The 27,432-nt window shown below is 43.6% G+C and overlaps 1 long non-coding RNA gene across 1 annotated transcript; it reads left to right on the top strand.

Moving 5' to 3' along the window:
• The first annotated feature begins 147 nt into the window (after positions 1-147).
• LOC129685735 (uncharacterized) lies at positions 148-27,432 on the top strand. The gene is made up of 4 exons (XR_008721526.1): positions 148-381; positions 1,214-1,289; positions 23,189-23,297; positions 27,362-27,432. It is a non-coding gene; the product is annotated as an uncharacterized LOC129685735 (long non-coding RNA).

The following is a 27,432-nucleotide window of genomic DNA, read 5'->3' as shown; positions in this document are numbered from 1 at the left end:
CAAGGCATTCTGGGACTTGAAGTCCTTCTCAGCTGCCCCAGGCACCAGAATGACCTGGGACTAGGACTACATTGCCCAGGGAGCTTCCCGGCCTATATAAGCGCCCGGGTGCCGCTTCAAAGTGCAGTAACCATGTGGATGTTCTGCTGAAGCGTTTCCTCAAGCCTGCCGGGGTGGGAGGAGAGGAGGAGGAGGTGGTGGTGGAGGAGGAGGAGGCAGGGGGTGGAGAGAGAGAAAGCGCACGCCGAGAGGAGGTGTGGGTGTTCTGCTCTCATCCTAACGGAACGAGCTCCCTCTTCGCGGACATGGGATTGCCCAGCGGCTGCTAACCCCTCTCCTGGTCCTGATCCCCCAAACCGGCGTGGCTCCCCGGTCACCAAGGTAGCTGCTGGGGCCGGGCAGAGGGCGCGGGGAGTTGGCACTGGCTCCCGTGCGCAGAAGTTTTTCCTCTGATCTCTGGGAGTTTTTGGTGGCTTTGCATGCTCTTGGAGTGTATTTTGGGGCTTTTTTTTTTTTTTCCCCTGCGAGCAGTTTTGGAAGGAGGTCTGTTTTTTTCAGGTTTAAGCAATCCCAAATGTCCTCGACTTTGCTGACCGGCTTCAACCTCCTTCCCCGTTCTGAATGGCATTTCCCCAAGTTGGAAACGGCTGGAGTGGCTGCAGGAAATAGTTTTTTTTTCCCCCTCTTTGGGGGTTAGTTGAGGGGGTGTCATATGAGTTTGCTCAAGGAAATAATCTTTCTAAAAATGTAGCTAGCCCTGTTGCGCTGCATGGCTGGTAGGATAATGCATGCGTGGGGGCCCCCGTGGGGAGGGTTTTAAAAAAAGGAAGAAAACCGGAGAAAGGGGGGAGCGGTGAGGGCAGAAGCATGGACCGAGCTCGTGCCCAATGAGGATGCCGGGTTCACATCCCTGGCCTCCACGCGGGGAAACAAGTGCTTTGGGATCTCAACACCTCCCCTAGTTCCATCTCCGGAGTGTTCGAAGTTTCTCCGTCCCTGATCTTTCTGGTCAGCTAGGGACGGGAAATAAGCATGCTGGCTTTGCTGTTATCTGGGAGCAAGAGATTGCTCCCGACTTGGCTACTAAATTTGGAGGTGGGAGCGTGATCTGTAGGAAGTGGGAGGTTAAAAAAGTCGAAACTTGGGTTTGGGAAGATTTCTAATAGACCCTGTCGAGGTCCTCACTCAGTCTTCTTTCTTCGTAAATATTTAGGAGCTGACTACAAGGGAGCAGGATTCGCATCCTTGGCTCGGTGTACGTTGGCTACAGAGTGCCTGACCTGGGTCAGGTGAGTGTGGAAGCCTATAGTCAAGAATGGGTTTTTGTACTAAGCATTTTCTCAGTCCTCTTGTAGCAGCCATAGTGAAGTAGGGAAGGGAAACCGTGGTCAAAGTTGGTCACGGTCTTTGGTGAGTAAAGATCGAGTGACAGCCACTTTTGAAGGTGGCTCAGAATTAAAGCAGCCTGAATGTTTATGGGCTGAGTTGGGGTGGAGGGCAGACAACAAAATGCAGTAAAAGCCACTATAAAGACCCTTACCGGCCAGAGTGGCACACTCATTATTTAAATTCTAAAGCATGCAGAACTTTTCATCAGCCAAGATCCTTAAGCAAAAGTGAAATCTTCCCTCCCCCCCCCCCCCCCCCCCCTTTCACAAACTGTCACTTTGTTCTTTTCTGCCGTGGACGTAATCAGAGTGGGCTGGATTGCAAGAAATGAAAGTGACAAATCGAAAGAATGAGAACTCTATAGAGGGAAGTAGGAGCTTAAAGGCTACCACAGGCGCTTCCAGGATTTGAGTGGAGCCACCTGAACGTCAAGGAACCCAGAGTGCTTCTCTTGTTTTGGTACCTGTTCCTAGATGAGGAAACGAGGGCAGCAGTTCTCTGTCGATATAGTGGCTCCTATATTTTTTAACCCCTAAAATCGCCATACCCCATTTCTAGAAAATAAAGCCTCTGTAGGTGCACAGACGCTCCTATGGTTGCAGGTTTGTCCATCAAGTTTTCTCTTCTGAAATGTTTGGGAATTGAGTAAACAACAGGTTAATACGGGTGGGGGAGCTGTGGGCAGCTGGTTCTTGGTAACTTCTTTAATGTCCTAAATATTTAGCTGTTCCCTGGGCTACAATCTTTGGGCTTTTCTAATTAGGGAATAAAAGCCAGATACTTCGTTATGGTAGTATAATGCTTTTGTTTCCTGTTGATAAGATCCTCAGGAGTGTTGGTGGAGCGAGAAGCATTTGGATGGCAAGGCCAGTACTTCTGCAGACTAATGTCTGGGTTGACCAAAGATAGGGGTCAGCCCTCTTCTTGGAGTATGTTACAGACAAGGTTAACTGGTCCACAGACTCTTCTCTGTCTTTTGCCTGACAATGAGACCATCCCATTAAGTTGTAGTAAGCCAGGTGCACAGCTGTATATCACAGAAGGCCTTAGATATGTGTAAAGAAACCGAGATACAGAGTGAAGTCACTTGGCAACCCAGGCAGTAATGTGTACCAATGTGTTTAAATTTATGGGGGGCTGGGAAGAGACATACTAGGAAAAAAATGGTACACACGTTACTCTTACTGCATTAACTCTTTGTGTCCCACCAGTGATGCACTCGCTATACTTTGATGATGTATGAAGGAAATGATATAGCCACTGGCAGGGATATAAGAATGTAGATATTTGGAGGTGGATTTAATGTTGGGCCTTGGAAAGCCTTAGGTTGAGAGCTTGAATCAGGACAGTTAAGGAAAACCAAAGGAAACCTAGTGTCTTTTGTGCAGCACTAGGCCTCTCTCATATTTGAACTCTATCTTGGTCATTCGCATCAAGGCACCTGAGCCAGTTGAAAGAGTCAGGTGTGTCTCTACCTGGATAATTGGAGAGCTTAACCTGTGTCAGTTCAATCTGTGGAATGTTGGTGGCTTGTCCTGTGGCCTCTGATTTGCCTGGTAGCTAGTTGTACGCAGTGTTTTTCTTCATTTCTTTTTCATTTTTTTTTAATTATTCGTTTCTGTCAGTTGTGTGGATGTGTACGTGTGAGCGCATGCATTGAAAGTACAATCTGCTTTTTGACTAAATCAAATGGGAACAGAAAATCCTATCAAGATTTCCTTCTAAGCAAGCAGGGAGAGTCCTTTATGTTCCAAATGAATCACTCTGGCCTTTTCATTGAGATCCATGAACGTCACTGGGGCATTATCGCCCATTCAAACAAGGTGGTTCCTTTTGCTAGTCTTCCTTGAAGAAGGTGAGGTGCAGTGGTTGCTTAGAAGAGAATTAGGTTAGTGTCACAAGAAAGGTATGTTGACTTTGCCCTCAAAGTCAAAACACTACAGTATGGAGGTGGGGATGGGAGTGGGACACTCTGGAACTCATTCAGTGGTGTGCAAGGAACTGACTTGAGGAAAAAAAAAATCACATGGCTTTTTAGCTAATAATCATCTCATGGAATTTCTGCTCAACTTTTTTTTTTTAATACAAGCATTTGTTTTTTTAAAAACAAACCAAATGAAACACAACAGATACCAAACAAGAACAACAGAAAAAAAAAAATCCACCAAAATAAAAGCAGGCCTTTTAAAGTTAGGTTTCTAGGTCAAGCTGTCCTTCGGTACTTCTAATTAAGGACTCTACACAAGGACAGTGTCCTGTCTTGTCTGCTATTGGTTTGGTCTTTTAAAATAAAATGCATCGCACTTGCAGCTCTCTGATAACTAGAATTGCATGCAGTTGTGTTAGCTAATATTTTTTTTTTTTGGCTGTTGAAGTTTGATGAATGTGATTAGGATTGAAGTCAACGGTATGAATGACATTGCTTTTGTGACTCCCTCTACTTGTCATAGTGTCTGTAGTTCTGAGATGATTGCTAATGAAGAATGAGCTGAGCAAACTCCTGAAGCCATTCCCTGTTAAGCCAGGAGATTCCCTAGGCTGGGCATAGTTGAAGGCAGTTGGTGTGGTACCCAACAGACTTTTCACCCCTGTTAAAACTGTTAGGATTCAGGTGTTCTGTGTTGCTTATTCAGCAGATTTCTTGAGTATCTGCTGTGTGCCAACTGTGTTCTAGGTGCTTGAGGTATAGCAATGAGCAATGGTTCCTCAGGGGTTTACGTCTAATGGGAGGCAATCAATGTAAACAAGGATTATGGCATGGCAAGAGCTAAGTGTTGTGGAGAAAAATCAGGTTAGGATAGTATGAACAGAGAATAACAAGTATGGGCAAGATACGAAGAGACTGAAAGCCTGTGTATCATTAGTGGGAATGCAAGAGGCAGGGAGATAGCTCTGAGATAGAACTGTATGGTAGCTCCTGAAAATACGAAACAGATTATTCTATGATTTGACGTTTCCATTTGTAGCTATCTAAAAATGTTAAAGCAAGAACTTAAGCAGTTTTATGTTGAAAGTTGCCTCACTAACATTAGTGAAAAGGTTAAAATGAAACCCCCAAAGTATCTATTAATGTATGAATTTAAAACAAAGCTCTGATTATGTGTTCAGTGAACTATTATTCAGCCCAGAAAAGGAAGAAACTCTTTTCACTGTGTATTCAAACCGTAAAAACATCATGCTGACTGAAACAAGCCAACCATCAGTTGGCCTATATGATTCTCATAGTATAATGTCCCATATGAGTAGCTGGATGTATAGGGCCAGACTATAGACAGGTCAAGTTTCAGGGGCTAAAGAAAGGGGAAGCTGGATTAATGGACACCGATTTTTCTTTTGTAAAGATTAAAAAGTTCTGGATAATGATAATGTTGGTACATTTTTACATAGGTTTTATCCAAATTAAAAAAAAAAACAAAAACAAAAAAACCCCAAAAGCTTGAGGGTGTTAAGAGTATATTAGGGTTTGGGAGTTCTTTACTGTGGCAACATTTAAGCAGAGCTCTGAAGGAAGTGAGCCAGATAGCTATGGTGCTGTTCCAGGAGTCCAGAGTAGAAAGTGCAAAGGCCCTGAGGTGGAAAGAGGTGGGGCATGTTGGAGGCAGAGCTAGGAGTCTGGAATGGCTGCAGGTTGGGTGCAGGGGTGAAGCTTGAGGTGGGAGGGTAGTCAAGGTCCAGTGGCTAAAGCCAGCTTTTGCAGGTCAGCAGTTCTGAGGATTTCTGATCCCTGACAGGGTCCTCAGTGTGGTTTTCAGCATTACTGAACTCTACTGTGCTTTCTAAAGAGACTGGCCAGGCTGGCAAGACCGCATACCAGATGGAAACTTGATACAGGGGGCATGAGGGAGACCTAGATTTCCAGGCTGCTTTGTCATGTGACATTTCCTGGCATTGAAGTTCATGTAAGTAAGAAAGGTATCTTCTCTGCTGAGGAGTAGAACCTGCCTTTGCTTTGCTCAGCAAACCCTAAAAACAATCTGGTGGGCCTGGGTTTCCTGCAGCCTTTTCCACTGTCGCTACCCTGCTGTCCATCAGTTGTCACGCCTGGGGGATGGCCTGATGATGAGCGCTGTTTCATCATCCTTGGTTATGAGAGGCTCCATGTTAGTGATTCTCCTTGAAAACCGGAAGGAGACACCTTCACAGGGGCAGAACTAAAACCCCTAGCTGCATCACTACAAAGATTACATGTTCATTGTCAAACCCTAGGAAGCAAAGGACAAGCCACACAGCAAAACAGTAAGTCTGTTTCAGCCATCCCAGACTCAGATTCCAGGCTTTTCACCGTGTGTAAAAATTAGATATGTTTTTAAGTCTCATGGTCCCAGCCCCTTCCATTTGCTGTCTTTCCTTTTGTGGGCAGATAGTTGAGTCTCTTTTCTTGCTAGTGAGAAGACACCTGTATTTTTCATTTTCCAAAGGTTTGTCCCTCTGATGAGATTTTTTTTTTAAAGGATAATTGTGAGGGAGGGGGCTACAGCTGGGATACAAAGTAAATAACCTGTGATTAATATAAAAAAATAAAAATTACAAAAAAAAGCTAACAATGATTGAGTATTGAATACTAAGTAAAGAAAATACTAAATAAGGAAAAAGAAAAAAAAAAGAGTATTTGTTTTAATCTTATGTGTGTGAGTGTTTTTGCCTGAGTTTATTTCAGTGTGCTGCATGCATGCCTGGTGCCCTCAGAGGCCAGAACAGGTGCTGGATCCCCTGAACTGCAGTTTCAGGCGGTTGTGTCCCGCCATGTAGGTGGTGGCACCAAAACCCCAGTCCCCTATAAGAGGAGCAAAGGCTCGTAACTGCTGAGCCATCTCTCCAGCTTCCCCAAAGGGATTTTACTTAACTTATGACATGTATGAAATGAGTAGAGTACAAAAGTACTTGATCCTTAGAGTTCTTCCCTAGTGCACAGTGCAGATGTTCTCAATTGGTGTATTTTGTCCTTTGAAGAAAATGAAATGACAGTTGAAACACAGTTCACATGTGAACTATCTTATTACAGAAGAAAAGCCCACTAACCAATCTTCTTATGTGAGTATAACATTTCTCATTGGTTCAGGATGACCTAATCCTGTGAAGTGGGTACTTGTTGCTGTGTGCTGAGGTACTCTCTTCTGTTTTTTTTTTTTTTTTTGGTTGTTTTTTTAAATATGTGATTTCTAGAGAGTGAACTAAGGTGCTCATGCTTGCATAACAAGTATTTTGAGCTATCTCCTCAGTCCTCTTTGCTTATAAGGAAAACTTTTAGCATAGAAGATTTCAAAGGTAAGCCAGCAGTTGGTGTTATGGTGCTGCAAGGGCTAGAAAAGGGTGCTGGATTTAATGGAACTGGAGTTGACAAGCCGTTGTGAGCTGCACAGTGTAGGTGCTGGGAACCGAACTTGGGTCTTCTGAAAAACAGCAAGTGCTCTTAGCCCCTGCACCATCTCTCCAGCCCCAACAGTAGCTTAACACACGGAACCCACTTTGTTCATCGTGCTCTGCCTTCAGCCATTGTTAACTCATGGCCAATCTTGTTCCGTCTGCGTCCGCACACATTACTTGCAGCACCTCGTGCTCTCCTCTGCAGGTGCCGGGGAGGGGGTTCTACTGGCATTCAGTGCATAGAAGCTGTGACTGTTAACTCAGCAACCTACAGTAGACCCTATTTTGGAAGTAAGCTGTAGAGGCTCAGTCCAAGTCAAATTCTTTTTTTTTAATTTTCATTTGACTATTTTTTGCCAAATCAATTTGGCAAATCCTTGGGGCCACAGCACTATCCATTTCAAAATATTGGTCAGTATTTTGGGCATCCTTTCATACGATATTCTTTAAAAGTGCCATTGTGATTTAAGCAAACTTTGTATGTCTTTCTTCATGTAGTTACTTTTCCTCCTCTTTCTCTCCCCCCTCAGCCCCCTCCTGTTCTTATTTTGTGACAGGGTTTCCCTGTATAGCCCAGGGATGCCTCAACTTGGTGATCCTCCTGCCTCAGTCTCCTGAGTGCTAGAATTATAGTTGTGTGTCACTGTCCCCAGCCTTGTAGTTATTGATGTCTGTGAGAGAGTTCAAGTTGGTTCCTGAAACTTTTGATAAAACCTTGAAAGTTCCCATAGTTTTCTTCCTTTCTGTGTGACCAGATGTTACAGGTTTATCTTTTGTATTTCTCGTCCTAGACTATGAATTACTCTTTTCATCAGGAAGCCCTTGCTCTTTTGAGAGGGAATGACATTGAGAGACCTTTGTTAGGACCACATGAACATTGTTGCCCTCATCTTGTAGGTGATAAAACAGAAATAAAAACAATGAAAACTTAATACCTGAATCTACCTTCCTTCCTTCCTTTTTTTTTTTTTTTTAGACAGTGTCTCACTATATAGCTCTGGCTGTCCTGGGACTCACTTTGTAGACCAGTCTGGCCTTTAACTCACAGAGATCCTCCTGCCTCAGCCTCTTAAGTACTGGGATTAAAGGTGTTCACCATTACACCTGGCTTACCTAAATGTTTCTTAATGACAGCATTTCCACAATGTATTTGATATGTCTTTGTTTATCTCAAAGGATTCTGAAAATAATCTGAACTGAAAAAAAAAGTCTGACTTCCATTGTATTCCTGGATAAACAAAAATGCTTTTCCCACTCCTTAGTGGCACCTCACCTAGGGATGGGGAAGTCAAATTTGGGACCGTTGCTCAACTTGTTTTAAAAAATTAATTATTTTATGCATATGAGTGCTCTATCTGCATGTATACCTGCATGCCAGGAGAGGACATTAGATCCCAGGATAGATGGTTGTGAGCCACCATGTGGTTGCTGAGAATTGAACTCAGGACCTCTGGAAGAGCAGACCGTACCCTTAACCACTGAGCCATCTCTTCAGCCCCCCCTTGCTCAACTTCTACAGTGAAGTTGGACAAATAGAAGACATCCATGTCTTTTACAGTGATGTAAGATGGAGGTATCTTGGGAATGGATCTTAAGCCTAAACACTCAAGCTCACTTGCGTTCTATGTATCTTATACATGTAGCCTGAAGAAAATCTTAGATACTACTCCAGTGGTTTTGTGCATGGAAGCAGTTTTATGGTGTGGAATTTTCTTTGTGGTGTCATGTCAGCATTCAAGAAGTTACGAAATTTTGAGCATTTTGGATTATGGATTATCCTGGCTTAACCTGTCCTGAGACTGGTCTGTGAGAATAGCTTAGAGGGAGAGTGTGTGCTCATTGTGCATGAAGTGCCCCAGCACTAAAGCAACAATGACAGAAATGACCCATGATTTCACTGCAACAACCACCCTCCCCCACCCAGAAGGACATAAGAGAACACATGTGTTGTCAAGTTGAGCATTTCTCTTGCTGTTTGGATTCAGCCAAAAGTTTGAGAAACACTGTTTACTTGTGGTTTATGGATCAGCATTTGGCATCGCCTGGGAACTTGTTAGCAATTGTCCTCTCAGGTCCCACCTGGAACTACTAGATCAGCTGACACTTAGTAAGACCCTCAGGTGATGTGTACCTCTTGATGCTTGAGTTAGTCTGTCCTAAAGGATGCCTGCCCAGCCCTGTTAGCAGTGGTCTTTTTATAGTTCCTGTGTTTTCATGGCTAATTCTCACCTTTTGAAGCTCACCTTTGTTCATATCCATGGCAGCCTTCTCCTTTTCAGGCAAATGGAAAGATAGGCTAACTCACCAGGCAGAATTCTGACCAAAAAAAGGAGAGCTGTGTTTACACTTGAGGATGCTTTTATGGCTGTGGACCCAGAGGCAGGAAGAGACCGCAGGCTACCTGTGAGTGTAGGGTTCATGTAGTCCCACGGAGGAACAAGTACAGCTACGTTTTCAAGCTGTGTCCTTAGACACCTGGGGGAAGTGATGTTTTAGGAAGTTTGAGGACTTCTGTCATCATAGAACTTCTGCACTGCTGGGTATAACGTTCTCATCAGAAAAGTCTGAGCCTAGGAAATAGCCCCAGCCTCCAAGTGGCCTGGTTCATTTGCACTGGGGAGGAGCCTTGTCTGGGGAATAATTTTTGTTTTGTAAAGGCAGCTGAAAAGCATTCCACATCTATTTCTGAATAGAAAAATACGTAGGGGCGTTTGCTTATTTGCTTTGTGTTGTGTGTGTGTATTATGTTCTGCCCACTGGGCACTTCAACACTCTTTTTCACATTGTCAAGTCCTCCTATTAGGATCTTGCCCAAATTCTTCTCCTTCTGAGCAGCTTTTTCTTTTACTTGACACCAGTCATTTGAAACGCTCTGTTTCTTAATTTCTGTTTTCTTTGTGTGGTTTTGTTTTGTTTTTTCCATGACCCTCAAGACTACCTAGCACATTGTCAAAGGTTATTTCTCAGAAGAAACTAATGTTGTGTACCTCTCTACTGATTAAGTCTTTTTCTGAATTTTCCCATTGCTTTGGAAAACCCTTTTGGTGTGGAGAGAGGTGTGACAAACACGTAGAAATGCACTAAGCTGCTCTTTTGGGAGGGTTTTGGGCTGTTGCTCACTATGGCTCTCTAGAGGACACGCAGCTTGGGGAATTGCTAGTGATGGTATGAGAGTGAAAGTAAGAACAGGGTAGTGAAACAAACTTGCTGTGGTGTGGGTTGCACCCACAGGATGGGTGGTCCCGAGCCACGCTCCTGCCTACTGCTTCTTGGATATCAACAAAATATGGAACATCTGTGTGTCTGTTTCCTGTTCTGTAGACAAGGTATAAAAATGGGTGCTGGGGGTCAGGTTGGGCCTGGAGACATCTCAGTCAGTAAAGTGCTTGCTATGCAAGCTGGAAGACCTGAGTTCAATCCCCAGAGCCACAACAAAACCAGGTGTGCTGCTACAGGCTTGTGAGCCCTATGCTGGGGAGTGGGTGACAGATCCCTGAAGTCACTAGCCAGCTTGACTTGATCAGAAACCCCCCCAGATCAAAGTAAGAGCACTTCTCCTGAAAACAAACAAGCAGAAAACCAAAAAACACCCAGCAGTGTGGAGGCTCCTGAGGCCTCTGCACACATATGCACACATATACTCTCCTTCCCCACCGAAAACACCTGCTTTGGGTCGTTGCCACCAAATTGCATAAGCATACTGGGGGAAAATATGAGATTAAAAAAAAAAAAAAAAGGACCTGTTCCTAGGACTGGGATGGGTTTCAGCCAGGAGGGATCATTTGGCCTTGTCAGGAGACTTTTTTTTTTTTGCTTGTCACACCTGTGGGTCTTGAGGTGGGGTGCTGTTAGCATCCAAGGCAGAGGCCTGGGTTGAGATTCATTGCGCTGTGGTGCTGAGGAAAATGTCTCTATCACGAAGAACTTCTCCAAATGTCAGCCATTCCAGGATTGAGGAAACCTGTGCTTTGAGTAGGTTTCCAGATCCAGTGAAACTCATCTTTCCTATGAACTGACTTAACCTGTTTTAATGGTTGAGGCTAGGCAGGCAGAGGACTTTTCTTCTGAGGCTGGGGCCAACCTAACTTAAAAAACGTCTAAGTCACGTTTATATTTTTCACATCTGCATGTGTGTGTACATGCCATGGCACATGTGTGGAGATCAGAGGAGAACTTGGAGCAATCCATTCTCTTTTCCCGGGGATCTAACTTAGGCTGCCGTCTTCAGCTGACATGGAAATGGCTTACTTGCTAAACCATTTGTCTGGCTCCACTTCAACTTCTTACCCAAATAAACACTCTGTCTCTCCTCTCACAAGTGCTGGTCCTGGTATTTGAAGCTCTGTGGTCTGGCATTGGCATCTCATAGGCTGTATGACCTCCATGAAATCACCAGATAGTTGAGTTGACTGGTTGGCTTTTCCCCATATTGAATGAGGACTGTTGGCTCGATGCTTATAGCCACAAATTCTCCAGTACTTTAATTGGCCAATTTCGAGCTTGTGGCTGCTTTCCCTTACCACAGTCTTGAAGGGACGTAAGAACAGATACCAGTACTGCATCTTTCTTGAAGACTATCTCTTTGTAGAAGGTGTACTTGTTTCCAGGGTAGATTGTTCAGCAGGTGTGTGTGTAAGTCCAAGTAGATTTGTGTGTGAACTACCTGAGGGGAAGCTTGCTGGAGATGGAATCCAGGGATTTTGTACATGGTAGGCAAGCTCTTCACCACTGACGTGCAGCCCTAGCCCTAAAAGGCATCATTTAAACTAGACAGTTGCTCTGAGCTTCAGATTTAGAGTGACTGTTTCTGGGATCATCTTAAAGGGCCTTGGAACTGAGATATTCACTTCCTTTGGGACAGGCTGAAAATGAAAGCATTTGAATACAATTTTCTATGTCCTGAGCGGTGGTTTTTATAACAGAATAAATTACATGGTGGCTGGAATGTGGTATTTCCAAGGATGGTTTCTGATGGGGACATGACAGTGGCCTATGTGTGAATGTGTGGTGAGGCTGGGATGGCATTGTATCCAGCTCAAAACTATTCTGAGGCTCATCCTACTTTCACAGCACAAATTGCATCCAGCATCTTTGCCATACGAAGGTCAGAAATTAATCCCGAGAGAGCCAAGAAACAGAAACATACTGTTGTAAAGGAAATCTTTTCCTCTGTCTTGGGAGAGTCAAACATAAATGTGTCGGGCTTTCTGTGCCCTGGGTTTGCAACCATATTACCTAATATGTACCCCGGTGAGGACAGGGTAAGGAGACTTTTGTTTCTCTGAACAGTTTCCTTGGCCTCTGGCCAGGAGATTGATCACATGCCAGCCACCCTTCCTTCTTGGGGCATTCCTTTCTCTTCCCTCAGAAAGACCTCATGGCTTGCCTAACTCTGCCCAACTGGAGGCCAAACGTGACATGGTGTCTTTTTGTATTGGTCCTTGACCTCAGTTTTGAGAGACCCTCTTGTATTCCAGATGCTTTAGATGTGTCTTCTCGCAGAAAGCCCATCTCTACCTACCTAATTTTAGACAGATCTTTTCATGTATTATTTTTAAATGAGGACTTTGGCAAGAACTTGTTGGTTTTGCTGTGCGGCATAAGAGCTATGCAAGCATCCTCCCCCCTCCTCTGTGCATAGTACCTTTGGTTTTATTAGGAATGGCATGGAGAATATTCTGCTGGCGTTGGTACTGGCATGCTTTTATATGTGTAACTTGCATTGTGTCTCGTTCCTAAATTCATCATTTGAAGTTGCTTGGGAAGGGCTTATCCTCAACTTACTCTATGAAGCCTGTAAGCAAACAGCAGATTAGAAAGTACAGGATTAGAAAGTATAGAGACCAGGAATGTCTCCCCGGTTCTCTTTGCTATGTGCTAAGCACGTATGCTTTTCCTTTTTTCTTTGTTTTCATTGAATCCACATCTCACCTTACAGAAGAGGAAGCTGTAGGACAGTAATTAACTTCATCAAGGTTCCTCTGAGTAGAGGCAAGAGTGGGCCTGGACAGTTAAAGAACACATGTACCTAAAACAACAACAACAAAAAAGTCCCTGGGGCCTCGCTCCATTCTTCTATCTCCCCATTAGAGTTGCATACTTTATGGCCTGCTGTTTTTGAACCAGCCTGGGCTCTTTCCTGCTTTTAGGGCCTTTGTGTTTGTGTCAGCACTTTTTCTTTCCACAGTGCTCTTCTGCCTGACTCCTACCCCTTTCCCTATGATTGCCTTTGTCTTCACTTTCATATCTCAGACTAAATGTCTCATCTGGTTTTTCTAAACAGTCAAACTTAAGCTACTGCCCGATTCTATCACCCAGTTTTAATTCCTACTCTTTTTTGGGAGGCTGTTGTGCATGTAATCCAGGGTTTTGTGAATACCAGGCAGGTACTCTCCCATTGATCTACATCCTAGGCCGGTTCTAAATCTCTGCGTTAGAATGTTTGTGTTAAGACAAGGGTCTCAACTGTTTTGGATGTGTGTGTGTGTCTTCAGGACAAGATCCTAATGTGTGTTAAATGTTAGGATATGGGTGTTTTTTAGGTTGAGTCACAGTTAGTGCCAATCAAAGAGCAGTTCATCTCAATATTGGTTTCAAATTCTTGGGTCCCAGGGTTTCTTTACATGCTTAAAAACTGTCAGGAAACTCCAAACACTTCCATTTTTGAAATGAGATATAGTTGCTTATATTTATCATATTAAAAACATTTTAAAATGAGTATAGTAAGATTTTTTTTCCAAATGATAAGATGATAATATCCTCTAGGACAAAACAAAGCAAAATTTAACAAGATAGCTGGGTATGATAGAGCATTCCTTTAATCCCAGCACTCCAGAAGCTGACAGGCAGATCTCTGTTGAGTTTGAGGCCACTATGGTCTACACAGTGAGTTTGAGCCTAGTTAGCTTTGTGTATTGAGGTGCTATCTTAATATATATATGTGATATATTTTTTATAGATACACATCTATCTATCTAGAGATACATGTATATTTAAAATGAGGCATGGTATTGGTGCATAGTTTTGTAGATTGCTTTAAGGCCTAGTTGGATGGAAGAGTTACAGAGCATACATCTGCATTGCCCTCCAGTCTGTTGTGATGTCACATCTTGAAGCTTGTGAGTTACTCATATGTACTCACAAGAGACTGGGCAAAGAGACAGAGCTTCTTAAAGAAGGAAAGGCTGAAGGCTTTGGTAGCAGGATGCAACCCAACATCTCTAAGGCTGGGGCCTGTATCATTTCTTCTTTTTCAGGAAGAAGTGCAGGGCCATGCATTTCAGCAGTCTTAGCCAAACAAAATTGTTCTGAGAACTTGGAGGGGGCTAATGCTTATCTTATTAAGTTTCTAAGAAGCAACATAGCAAACAGCCTAGAAGCTGTGCGGTGGGAGGGGTCATTCCGGGACTGAGAATAGTAGCTTGAAACAAAAGAAAACAAAACTCTTGTCAGCTGCTACTCCACAATCTGTGTTGGGCTCTTCTTGCAGATTTTGGCTACATAGTAAGTATTCTTATGGAAGTTAGGTTATCTTTGTTGGAAATGTAGCTCACTGCTAAGGTGCTTGCCTAACATGCCTAGGTCACACACAGAGTTCCATCCCCAGCAGTGGGAACAAGAAGTCCAGTGGCTAGTATACCAAGGTTTTATGGCTGTCACGCTCTGCTGCAATTACAGTTAGAGGGATCAAGGGTGGATGCTGTTGATGATACACTGGCCTGCTGAGCTGTTAGCGTTGTTACAGTTCAGACTTCTGGGGAATAGTTTGTGTGTCTCTGAGGCATGCAGGTTGTTTGTTACTGTGAAGGTAGTTAGGCATCAAAGCATCTGTGAGGGGTTTGGTCACCCGGAAATGAATGGTGTGCTTGGGAGACTTAGGCCCCATTTAAGGTCAGATTGTCAGTGGACTTTGTCTTCCCCCGTTACTGAAAGGGAACTGTTCAGCTCCCATAGCCAGTGAAGATAGCCAGTGCCTTCACCGTAACACAGAGAATGCTTGCTATTCTTGGCACAAATGTGCAAATAAGTTTTTTTTTTTTTTCTTCCTTCTTGTTTTGAAAGTAGGCCTTTTCCTGTAGCCTAGGCACAGAGCTAGAACTCAGTGTGTAGCCTAAGCTGGCCTGATGTTCGCTCTAAAGCCCAGGCTTGAACCTGTGGTTTTGAAGCCCACAGTCTGGTGCTAAGTTGGCTCTTGTCTTCCTTGAGCATCCTGTCCACTGGTGAGAATCCCGTGATAGACAACAGCTTTGGTATTCTGGTGACTTCTCAGTTAATTGAAAGTGTTCTAATTTAGACTCAGTTTGAGGAGTTCCTAACTTTTAAATTCTGAGTTGTGTGTGTAGGCGAATGATAAAAAATTTTTTTTTTAAGAAAAAGGAATGTAAGTGCTATTATTTAAGTGTATGCAGGAGATATAATAGATGGAAAATGATAATTAATAAGTTTTTTTTTTTTTTTTTTTTTTTTTTTTTTTACCACAATCAGAGCTTTTAGAAAACGAAATTTAAACCTTTCTGGAGCTGCTTAAAATTAAATGAACATAGTTCTTTTTCAGTGAGGCTGTGCTTCAGCCTGTTTTTACAGCAAAGTAGGAGAGGTTTTAAATAATTAAATTATCAGCCCTTTGAAGAGATCTCTACCATCCCCCTTCCCAGCAGGGCCTCTGGTTTGATGTGGGAAGAAGAGGGAGAGGGGGAGTGGAGTTGTGGGTTGGCTCTCTGGGTGGTGTGAATTTGGGTACCTGGGACACACTGTACTGACAACAGGCGCCCCATGGGCTTGCAGAGGATTTAAATATCTCTGGGCCTGTGTTTTTTCCAGTATTTTTTCTTAGCTGTATCAACCAAGTAAGAAATGTATTTCAGGTAGAGGAATCACAAGTTAAAGGCAGAGGTGAATGAAAAGGTTGAAGTCAGCGTTTCTGTTTCAGTTTTGCTCAGGAGACAAGAATGAACACTCAAGAGCCAGGTAGTATGTGGATTGTTTGGTTTATGCCCCGTAATAATACTGAAAGTTGCAAAGAATTAACTTCCTCCTTCCACCTTATTTTACATGCAGAGGAGCTCTGGTTCAGAGAAGCTAGGTCTGTTGCTTAAGGACATAGAGCCAGAGTGTGTGAGTGTTTGAGTTTGTGTTTCTAAGCATATTCTCTTGTCAGTATTCTTAAGCCATTTTTTTCCCCCCCAGAGCCAAAGACTGAACCCAGGGCCTACCACTTGCTAGACAAGCACTCTACCACTGAGCTAAATCTCCAACCTCCTCCTAAGCCATTTTTGAAATACATAGTGGAGGTCAACAGGGATAGGCTTAGAGGAGCTGTCTTAGAATAAAAGAAGTTTGTTTCTTCTTTATTTCCCATCGAAATCTAAAAAGGGCCACTAGAACTAAGTTCTATGTATCACTGACCCAAGAGTTTATAAACTTAGCTTTAATTAGCCTTAGAAAATAACCATCCCAAGTAGTATCAGGAGGTAACTTTGGTCACAGATACTATGGGATCTTGGTGACATGGGATCTCAGTGTGGCTGTTCGTCATGTCCCAGGTGCTGGGCTGCAGTGGCCCTTCCCTTGTGAGTTTGCAGTGTAGAGAAAATAAGTCAGAGAGCAGACAAGTGATGGGCAGTCAGTGACGGTGGGTCCAGGAGGGCAGCGCAGTGCATTCAAGGGAACTGTGGATGCATATAACTCCGGGTTCGGAGCAGACAGTGCTTATTAATAGTGGGGTTGCAGAGGTGTGGGATTTAGGCAGATAAGCAGTGTGGGGGAGGGAAATGAGTGCCACAGGCAGTAAGGACTCTGGGAAATCTTGGGAATTTGTTCACTGTAGTTGTCAGGTTGAGGGAGGAAGGGCAAAAAGGACTGGAGAAGATTTTGGATATTTTCTTTTTATTCTTTCTATTTTATTTTATTTTTTTTTGAGGTAGGGTCTCTGCTGTACAGGCTGTCTTGAAAAGCCTTTGCTCAAGCAGCCCTCCTGTTTGAGCCTTATAAATAGCTGAGATCATAGGTATGCATGCTGCACCTAGCCCTAATTTTGGAACATCCTGAGAAAGGCTCTGGTTGATATTTCTAAAAGATTATGCTCTGTGCATTCAGAATAGATTAGACGGGAAGCCCATGGCTTTAGAAAGATGAAGAGACTTCTAGGTGAGTTGAACCCATACCCAACATTTGCCTGAAGATAGCAACACAATCTCGTGAATTTACTTAAAACGTGTTTTTTTTTTTTTTTTTTTCTTTTCAGTTTTGCTTTTGGTATAGCTTAATTGCATAGTTTAGGGGTGTGAATTTTATTAGAGATGCCAACCATGAATTTAAATGTCAGAAGGTTAGACCCTTTCAAGAGTCTAGTTAAGAAATGAAACTTAGGGCTGGAGGTATGGCCCTGTGGTTAGAGCACTTGCTGATTGTCAGAGGACCCTAGCACCTGTAAGGCAGCTCATGACTGCCAGTACCTCAGTCCTGGAGGGTTCTAGGACTAAGGGTACTTATTAAGTGTATGTAGCACATATATGGACAAGCAGTCACACACGCTTACATACATAGAAATAAAAAATAAAAAAAAAGAATATTTGGGATTGGGGGTTAGTGTGCTTGCCATGGAAAGGTACAGAGCACATTTCATATTTCTGGAGACCGCATAGCTACCTGGCCTGTAATTGCAGCCTTCAAAGATGGAGGCGGAAGATCCCTGGTAGTGAGACTAGACATGTTGGAAAGCGCTGATTTTGAATGAAAGATGCTGGGGTTGAGGATGACTTCTGACATCAGCCTTAGCCCTGCTATGGATATGCACACACATGCATATGTGCCCCGCATATGCAAACGTGTACACAAGCACACACCACAGACATACACGTAAAGGCAAATGGGGGGAAAAGGATGATACTGGTTGAGAATCTGGTGAAAAGAAATGGTTAAAAGAAATGAAGGCTTCAGTGATATTGAAGTTTAAAATCATGGAGACTCACTGTTCAAGCCAACCTCTTCAGTCTTTTATTTGACAAACATTTTCTGAACACCCACCGTCTGCAAGGCATTGGTGTTGGAGACGCAGTTGCGTAGAAAGCAGAGCTCTAGAATTGCCCATCCCTCAAAGGTGTCAGACAAGCATCACACAAATAGACACGGCCTTGTAACAGAGATGCAGGCTGAGAAGGAGCAGTCTCCCTGGCAGAGTTTATACAAGTTAAGGAAGCATTTGCCTTCCTCCAGTGATGGCCTGGTAGGAATAATAACTGAACTGAGATTGGAAGGGCTTGCCTTCACTAGAGCTGAAGGGGTGGGTCAGGCAGGTGACTGTGAATGCCTTACAGCTTATGAGGCTGCTATGGGCAGCAAGGAGCAGGAGCCTAGAAGCTGTTGCCAGTGATACGGTTTTATAAAGGAACAAGCAGAGCACATGAGAAGACCCAGGGAAAATATCTGAGAGGCAGAGAGCAACGTGGACAGTGAGTGCCATCCCCTTCGGCATTTATTCTCAGAGCAGATCTCTGTGTTTGGTTGTTTGTACTTGCTCCTTCCTTAGGAGTGAAGTCAGATATCCCTTTTCTTTACCCATTGCTTGGGCAGTGAGATGCTTGGACACAGATCGTGGGAGCTCCATCCGGCTGCTGTGGTCCCGGTGTCACAAGCACCTCTCAGGGAAGCCATGTTCATGCCCCACTGCTCTGGCCCGGCTACTCTTCAAGAACCCTGTTCTGACAGGATCATCAGCCAGCAGTCAGTTGGGGCGGGTGATAAATAGTGGCCCTTACAGGTCATGGAGATGGCAACACTGCTTTATGCAAGGGCCTTTGTTGGTGCTTACCAAAGTCACGGACCCAGGCCTCATGATGACCTAGTGTATATCTGGGGACAGCAAGGCTTAGGGAAGCTCTGCATTCCTCTACTGAGTAAATGGCAGAACGTGGGTTCATTGCAGGTACCTTGAGCCTTCAGCCCTTTGCCTATCTTCCAGTGAGGTGAGCTCTTGAGACCATACTGTATGGGGGTGGAAGGAGAGTGGTAAACGTTTGTGTAGGAGACGCTTCTCAGCAGTCACAGATTTAGAGGCCATTGAGACTTAAGAGGACAGGTGAGAAGGACAAGTTTTGGGAAGGGACTGGCTCCCTGTGGGGACAGCAGTCATTTTTCTAGCAGTGCTGCGTGTTTAAGCGGTAGCTGAGACTTTCCAGAGGAGGCGTTTTGCGGGATTCCAGCAAGGAACAAGAGATGGCATGATATGCTTAGTCAGTGGTTCGTGCCATTGTGTATTCTGTGTCTTCAGAAAGGCCTGCATGCTTCATTATTGGGAGCTGAGAGTTGCTCTGTATTGTTCAGCCTTTTCCCAGTAGAGGGATCAGGGAAGATAATTATCTTTCCCTAAAGTAAACTACATCATCGTGGGTCTTACAGGGGTCATTTGTTACAATGCCTAGCCGGGGTTTTCATACAGAAGATCTTTTTTTTTTTTTTCTTCTTCTCTTTCTTTATGGAGGTTGAAACCTTAGATTTTGCCAGAATTATTTTTTATCTCTTAACTGCACAATATAAAAATAGCTAGCAGTGAACACGGAAAGAATGTCATCTGCTGTCTCAGCCACTTTGCGTGCATGATCCCCTCCTTTCCTCTGACATGTCTCTGAAGTGGGTTCCCAGTATGGAGATGCATACAGAGGTCTGCATAGGCTGAGAAACAATGGTAGGCTTATATAGCAATATCTTATGTGCAGAGAGCTGGGATGGACTCTTAGGCTGACAGCTGAGCCTGTTTTGTAGAGCTGTTGGCATGGAGCCCTGGGTGTCCTTATAGTATTGGAAGTTTCACAGTTATGACACGGTACCATGGCAGGTTGGTACCTGCTTTGTTTTTCCATACTGACTGGGTCATTGTGTATGAGGGACACTAGAAGCCTTAAGTGCATCTGGTAGAAGCTTTCAGGCACAAACGGTCCACAATCAGATAAAGAAGTGGCCTCCCACCCAGCTTATAAACAACAGGAAGTCTTCCTGAAGATTGTTGCCAGGCCCACTTCCCACCTCTTCCCTCCAGCCTGTTATTTTGGCTCTGCTGGCCTGAGTTTTCCCTTTCAGGACGGATACAACTGATAATTGCTTCAGGGTCTCTGCTCCTAGCTCTCTACTATCGCTGGCCCATTACAGGCAGACCAGGGGAGACCCAGAGGTTCCCACCCATACATGGAAGCTGTTTGCCTGCTCAGATCTTGCTCAAATCTTGCCCAAGGAGGGAATCACTGCCTGATGCCCCAGGCGAAGAATCCAACCCAAGGATCCTTAAGGTTTTTTTTAAATTGGGACCTTTGGCATAGTGCCCAGTTGAGGATCATTAACTGTCGGGGGGGTGTACTGGCCTCTGTTTTGGGGGAAATATAAACCATGGCAAAAGGTTATTTGTTCAATTATCTTGTCTACTTAATAAGCACATGGGTAAGAAAGAATAAGCCTAACCTTTCTTCTGACTTCACAAAAGTGTTAAATGGCTAAGGAAGAAAAATGAGGAATTCGGCAGTAGGGAAAAATGAATTAGAATTGTTCATAAAGAAAAAAAATGTAGAGGGAGGAGGGCTGTGGTTAGGATGTATTATATGAGAGCAGAATATATAAAATAAATTTAAAAACAAACAAACAAACAAACAAACAAAAAAAAACCAGTTCTCCATTATTACCCAGAGAATAAAAACAGTCAGCCTTTTCGCCTGTGTCGTGGGGTTACTGTTGATGGGAAAGTCCACTTCGGAATTCAGGAGACTCGTATAACTTTGTGCCTCCTGCTTTGTTAATTAACTGTGACGAACATGTGAACCTTTCTGTTGCTCAGTTTCTCCAACAACGTAGGGCAACAGCGGTGATGCCCATCTCACGCCAGGCCACATTATCTGGAGGATTCGGAAAGAGCGATTGCTACCTTTTCAGCACAGTGAATGTTAGTCCTCGATAGGTGTTAGCTGTTAACTTGGCAGTGGGGCAGTGGAGGACCATAGTACTCAGAAACTGTTTCATCTCCCGGGGTCTCAGACGCTAAGCAGGGTGGTGTCTAGTTAGAACCTGGATGGGACAAATAGAACTAATGTAGACTCTTAGTGTCCAGTGCAGTCTGGGAACCTATTGTGATTGTCAGCTTGCAGGCCTTACTGGTTATGTCATGCTTTGCCACTGCAGAACTGTATTATCTGCTGCTTTATAGTAAGGGAAATCTTCCCTTACTGTAAGATATACCCCAGAAGATGATGCAGATTTGAAGGACAGCATCATACTGCTGCTTTCTGGCTCGGTCTTCATTGGAGTCAAAAGCCTGGGAGGAGAGCTTTAGTCACTCTGGTTAAGCCCTGGTTGTCTTGCCTAAGTATATTCCTGCCCTCCTGCATCCAACAACTCCCCATTGGTCCTTTAGGAGGCCAGTATGTACAAACACAAATTTAGTCTGACTCAGAATTCAAACAGATACTGTTTTCTAATAATCAGTCCTGCAGATGGGCTATAGCTAGCTACACAACAGAGCACTTGCCTAGCATATCAGAATCCTGGGTTCAGTTCCTTAATGCCAAGGAAGCAAAACGATCATCTTGGGCTTTTAGTATACATGGTCTCCCGCCTTTTCACTGAAAATATACACATTTTTGGGTGGAGGACATGGCAAAGAAGTAGAGCCCAGCATACAGACAGTGCCTAGCAGTGACCCAGCTATGGTGTCCATGCTTTAATCTCAGCACCAGAGAGAGTCTGTGTCAATAAGATCTTGAGTTCAAGGCCAACCTGGGCTACATCAGACATACGATGCTATCTTAAAACCCTTTCTTTTTTCAAAAGGAAGAAAATATCGGTCGCAGCAGTATACTAACTTTCTGGCCCTTTATGATAAAGCTTTTAAATGGAAGGCCATAAAGTGATTTTTTTTTGGGGGGGGGGGCATTCCATTGGTGTCTCTTTTATGCATGTTATTCTAAACATTGGTTCGGCTGTAGATATAACATCCTTAGGAAGAAATAGCAACATGATTGACAGGATTCTAGAGAGCAGTTGCTGGCATATTGCCCCTCTACATGCTCTTTGGGTGTTCTTCCTCCAGAACTGCAGATGGGGGTTGCTTTGTCTGAGAGTCACATTCTTGGTGGCTGACTTTTCTATAAATATGTGTGAGTCTTTGCCCCTCCTCAAGTGACCTAGTTGTGGGGGCAGTGGGCAGCTTTTCCTGTCACTTCTCAGAGGCAGGGGAGGCGCTTCTCTCAACTAGTTTGCTTGCCGCATCTGGCATTCCAGCCGAGGGAGGAGAATGCTTCCAGAAGTTTGCAGAGGAAAACTTGGCAACCCTGAGGACAGTTGAAAGGGAGAGAGGACTCTTTACCCCTCTACATCATTACAGTTCTTGCGGCCTTGTGGAGTACATGGTTTATTTGAGTCAGTAGAGGACGAAAGGTGTTTAGAGGAGTCTGGGCTGACAGGAAAACCCCAGCACTTGATGGCTCTCCACACCAGGCGCCGAGGAAACACTGGGAAACTCGGCAGTCCACACCAGCAATGCTGCTCCCCACATGGGAGTCTGTTTGCTAAATGTCAGTTTAACGGCTTGCAGTTGGCTCCTGTTTCTCACTGTTCATGGCTCTAGTGAAAGATGTTGTTAGGAATCACTTCACTATTGTTGTTGATGTTTGTGTGTGTTTAATAGTTTCTGGGCTTTGTAGAGATTTCCTGGAATGTAGGCATATATATATATATTTTTTTTTTTTAACTACTTCTAACTAACCATGTATCCCAGCCAGGGAATCTTACTATTGATTAGTGCCCAAATCAGGAAGGGTTTGGTCCTGAGCAAGGGTCTTCCTACATCCATGAATATTTCCTGGTAGAGAAGGATAGACATGTAACCAGCATTTGTGTGGAGTGTGTTCTGTTGCTGGCCTTTGAAAAGGCCTCAAAGGCACTGTGATACTTGTTTCTGGATTTCCTTTAATTAATGTCATTTTGCTGCTTTGATTCCTCAACCCAGGCCCCATGGCTTTGCCAGTCCTAAGTTTTTTACCAGGTGTTTCCTTCTGACTTAACATTCCCTGAGCCACTCTGAATATGTTAATGTGTCATAAGTCAAACTTTCCAGTTTCTTAATCACAGCAGAGTCCTTGGCTGGATTCCCTGCTGTCTGGGCAGTCAGTATTACTGAGGGGTCCCAAAGCATTGAACCTGACTTGGGTGTGGCTTTGTTAGAATCAGATGATAATGTGATTGGAATATCCAGAAATTTAATATGCGGGACAGAATGTAGTTACATATGTCCTCGGTTGCCTTGTGGAATTGCCTGCTTGTCAAACGCCTATTTAAATTTGAATTTTAAGTAACGCAACTGGAGGAAATCGAGCCAAGCCAAATCTTAGTGACATTTTTTTTTTCTCCCTCATCATTTCTCTTCTGCTAACAGTGTTGCATGTTTTACTTTGTCTAGGATTTTTCAACGAAGACATGTCTGACAAAATGTCTAGTTTCCTACATATTGGAGACATTTGTTCTCTGTATGCGGAAGGATCTACAAATGGATTTATCAGCACCTTGGGGTAAGCCTGGAAGTCCTTATGTGCCTTGGTTTGTTTAAGACATCAGAACATCTGCTTAAAAGCTGATTTGTAAGATAAGAATGTTATCAGGTTAAGCGGCTTTTCCAAGGTCTGCTTGAAATCACAATTAACAAATCCTGTGTTAGTGTTAGTCACTTAACCTTTTTACACAGAAACATTTCTGTCACTTTTGAAAGAACAAAACCTTTTTAGTTAGGACTCTATTAATTTTGAATTTGTTATAATCTGCTCTTGTTATGTAAGAGAGAAAGTGCTTAAGAATAGGGAAGAAATTCAAAGGTTAATATACACAGATCCAACGAAATGCTTTTTGGCTTTGTAGAAAAGCTTTTTAGGTTGTCTTTTCATACAGCAGCTTGTGTGTACTATGAGCAAAGACCATTACTGCTCCCTTGCTTATTGTTCTTCTCTGAAGCAGACCCTTTCCTACTAAGTAGCCCAGTGCATTTGAAAGTTTCAAATTGCACCAAGTTCCGTAAATCATTTTTTTTGTTCATTTGTGGTTCCTTCAATCAGTCGTCACACAGCTTTGAAGGATATCAGTATATTCCATCGTGTGCCTCTCTAGTTATTTTCTCCTTTTCCCCTTCTACTCCTGTTGTCTAAGGGAGGAAGTGTAAAGTATTGTAGCCCCTAAAGGCAGACAGAGGTAGAATGAGGACTATTCCAGAATAGTTAGGAATGGGCTATCATCTTTGTGTAGGAAGGAGTAGCTAGGCCTGGGTGGCATTGTTGACTTTGGCAAGACCTAGCCTCAAGTAAATGGAGGCAGAAGGCAGGCCAACAGATTTTCCAAAAACCTCATTCTTACAGCAGCCAGAATGTCCGTTGTAATTACGGCTATTACTGGAAGTGTGCTTATTTTCTGGTATTTGTGCAGAGGTGAGTATTGTTAAGCGCTCATTCAGGTTACCCCACCCTCCACAAGGAAATTATTTCAGATAACAGAGTTATACCTCAGGTAGACCCGTGTTCTCCTTCTAGAGAGTTTAGCTTCAGGAGTTAGTCACAGCTTCTTCCTAGGCTCTGTCTCTGCGCAGTAGAGCTTACCCTTAACTGTTTATCTTCTGTGGCTTTGGGCAAGCAGGCTTTCTGCTACTTCAGCCTCTCTGATGACAGCCGTCTTAGCTCTCCCCTTCCTCTTTTTATCCCCTGTGGTTAAATTTTTCACCCTTATTTTTATTTTTTTATTTTTCAGCATTGACTACAATACTATACAGCAGTGGTAAGCGCTCTCTAAGACCCGTGGGTGTTCACTGTGTGCCAGGGGCTGTCCTAAGTCCTGGGCCTCCATTATCCCCCTAACTCTCAGGCATCCCTCTTCATGCTGATAACTGCCATCATCATCATTGTGTATAAAAATGACACTTGTGTGCTTCAGGCAGGTGCAGTCACCTGCCTAAGTTTCATCTCTCAGAAGACTTGGGTCTCCAAGGCCAGGGGTCCTAACACATGACTTTGTAGGGCAGTTTTTTCTGGGTTCTTTGTCTGCTCATGGCCTTTCTGGGTGTTTGTCAGACCTCAGCGCCCTCCTATACCTGTTTTTCCTCTGGAGTCTCTGATTTTACAGTTAATTCTGGCTCAGATGCTGATTCCTTACTGAGCCCCTAAATATTAGCCTCCCTTTATGTCTTTCCTTTCACTGGGATATCCATTATTTTATATTACATTATTGTTTTGAGCCTAGTCTGACCTTGAACTTTCAGTCCTCCTGCATCAGTTTTCTGAGTGCTGAGATGATCAGTGTATTCCATTCTTAACATTCTTAGGGATTCATGCTCTTTGCTTTAATCTTTTTCTCAAGCACTGTGCAATGACTCCCTCACAAAGTTAGGATGTATGTTTTTTTTTTTTTCAAACGTTGGTGCTGAGTCTTACTTCAGAATTTACCCATACATTTTCGAGAATAGCTTGCATAAAAATTGATTTGGAAAGTTCAATTTGGCCCCTCCTCCCCATTCTCAGAATGTGTTTAACATTCATGGAGTATCAGTCAGAGACTGTCAGTAACTATCAGTCTCCGTGGGACTTGGTGTCTGGCCCCCAGCCCTGTCCTGTTTATATAGACTGTTGGTGGTTACTTCTTAGTGGCTTTTCAACTCACTGAATGTTAGAATTTCAGCAGGACCTTGCGAGGCGTCTGTATGTGTGTGTGGATCTACATTAACCTACAGTGTGTTCCTGAGTCAGCTTTGGAGCTTGTTAAGAACAAAGGTTCTGAGATCACTTCCTGGAGCAGAGAGCTTCATTGTGCTAGGCCAGGAAGGATGGGGTTGTGACAGGGCCCTGGAATTGGTACAGTTAGAAGCAGAAAGTATCAAAACCTTCCGTGAGATGAGAATCATTGAAATCAGTTCTTTGGCTTTATAGATGAAATTCTGAGACAAGGGGAAAGTGAAATGGCATATCATGCCATTAGATGGTACTTTAGTGTTCTCTATAGTCTACTCCATGAGGCCCATTTACTTTCTCTTACTGGAACCTGACCATTAGTCCAATTTTGCACTGTGTATGTCCTGTGGAGACCAAATCCAGTGTCTGATACATAGTAAGTACTCCTACCACTGAATTATGTCATCATTGGATTCTGAGCCTACCCCTTTAAGTATTGGGTTAGTTTTGCTGGCCTTACTAGGCTTGTACTGTAATACAAGGGCCCAGGGTAGAGATTTTATATGTCCATATTATACTCTTGATTTTTGTAGAAAAACTTCAGGCCACTGACCACACTGTACACTGTGACTCTTATGGATGTGTAGTGAGGTCTTGTGTTTTGAGGGGAAAAGGTAGGATCTCTTCACACTTTGATGCACTTCACTTGACAAATACTGAGCTTGAGCCTTGAGCATTTTATAAGCCACAAAGCAGGGAGCCTGTTCCATTGCTACCATGGAGCTTGGTTGGGAGAGTGGAGGAGGAGAGGCAAAATGTTTTTAGTCAAGAAAGCCTTGTGTGGGGTATAGTTTAGTTTAGGAAATGACACTTAGAATCAGGGCCTTGAAAAATGGCAGACTTCAGGAGGCAAAGGGCAATTTTGGGGGAAAGAACAGGAAAGGTAAAAGTTGATTATTTAATGGTCCTTTGCATTTGGGAGGCAGCATAGGCTAATGGAAGAGGTTCCAAAAATCCTAGCATGGTACCTGGGACTAAGTTCCATGGTCATGTGGGAAATGAGCTGGCTCTCTCAGTTCTAGGAACTTGGATAAGTCATGTAACTTCATAGTATCTCAGTGACTCAAAAGTTCAATAATAAGTATACATTTTTAGTGATTCTTCTAAAAAGAATTATGCAAGTTAGATTAGTTTCTATGAAGTCAGAGCTCGAGTTATTAATCTTTACGTAATCTGGGACTATTACTTATTTGTAATTTCATTGAGCTTTTGAAGTCCCAAGCCCTTCCCATTTCTGTCCATTTGCACTGGTTCCTACCACCTAAAGATGCTCCACTACTCATCCTCCCATCCCTCTTTTAGTTCTTTCAACAATACATCTGATACATCTTCCTCTGTCCAAGAAGGAAGATGGCCTTTCAGAAGGCCTCTGACACAGATGGCACGTGACTCTTCTTTCTTTCTTCTTAGGTTATACCTATTCTTATTAGTTTGCTTTTATGGCTTCTACACTTGAGCCTTGAGCTCCTTTAGGGCTGGGGCTTGGCTCTTTTTAGTCCTCACATCCCAAGACTTGGTTCAGTCCCTGGCACAAGGTTGGCTCCTCACCAACTCTTAGCTGAATGCACTGACCCTTTGCTGTGTCTCAGATTCAGCAATATTGCATGCTGTGTGCAAATCTCTCACAGATGTGGTTCTGGGAAAAGGAGCTGCAGAAAATCAGTAACATGTATATCACGGAAGCAGAGTGGTGGTCCTTTGGGTTAGGTTTATTTCACTCCATGCTGGGGGCTCCCTGGCAGAGGAATATGGCAGTCTAAATTTTGCATAGGAAAAGCCTTGGTATACTCTGTTTTTGCATAATGCCCTTTGAGGGCTTCATTTCCCAAGGCTTGGTTTGATACAGCATTTATTTGTTTTTGTTTTCACAGCCTGGTTGATGATCGTTGTGTCGTGCAGCCAGAAGCCGGGGACCTTAACAATCCACCCAAGAAATTCAGAG

This window comes from Psammomys obesus, unplaced genomic scaffold (assembly GCF_907164565.1).
Source record: "Psammomys obesus unplaced genomic scaffold, mPsaObe1.curated_primary_1811, whole genome shotgun sequence".
Lineage (NCBI taxonomy): Eukaryota > Metazoa > Chordata > Mammalia > Rodentia > Muridae > Psammomys > Psammomys obesus.
The sequence above is the reverse complement of the archived record's forward strand: the minus strand, read 5'-3'. Positions and strand labels throughout refer to the sequence as shown.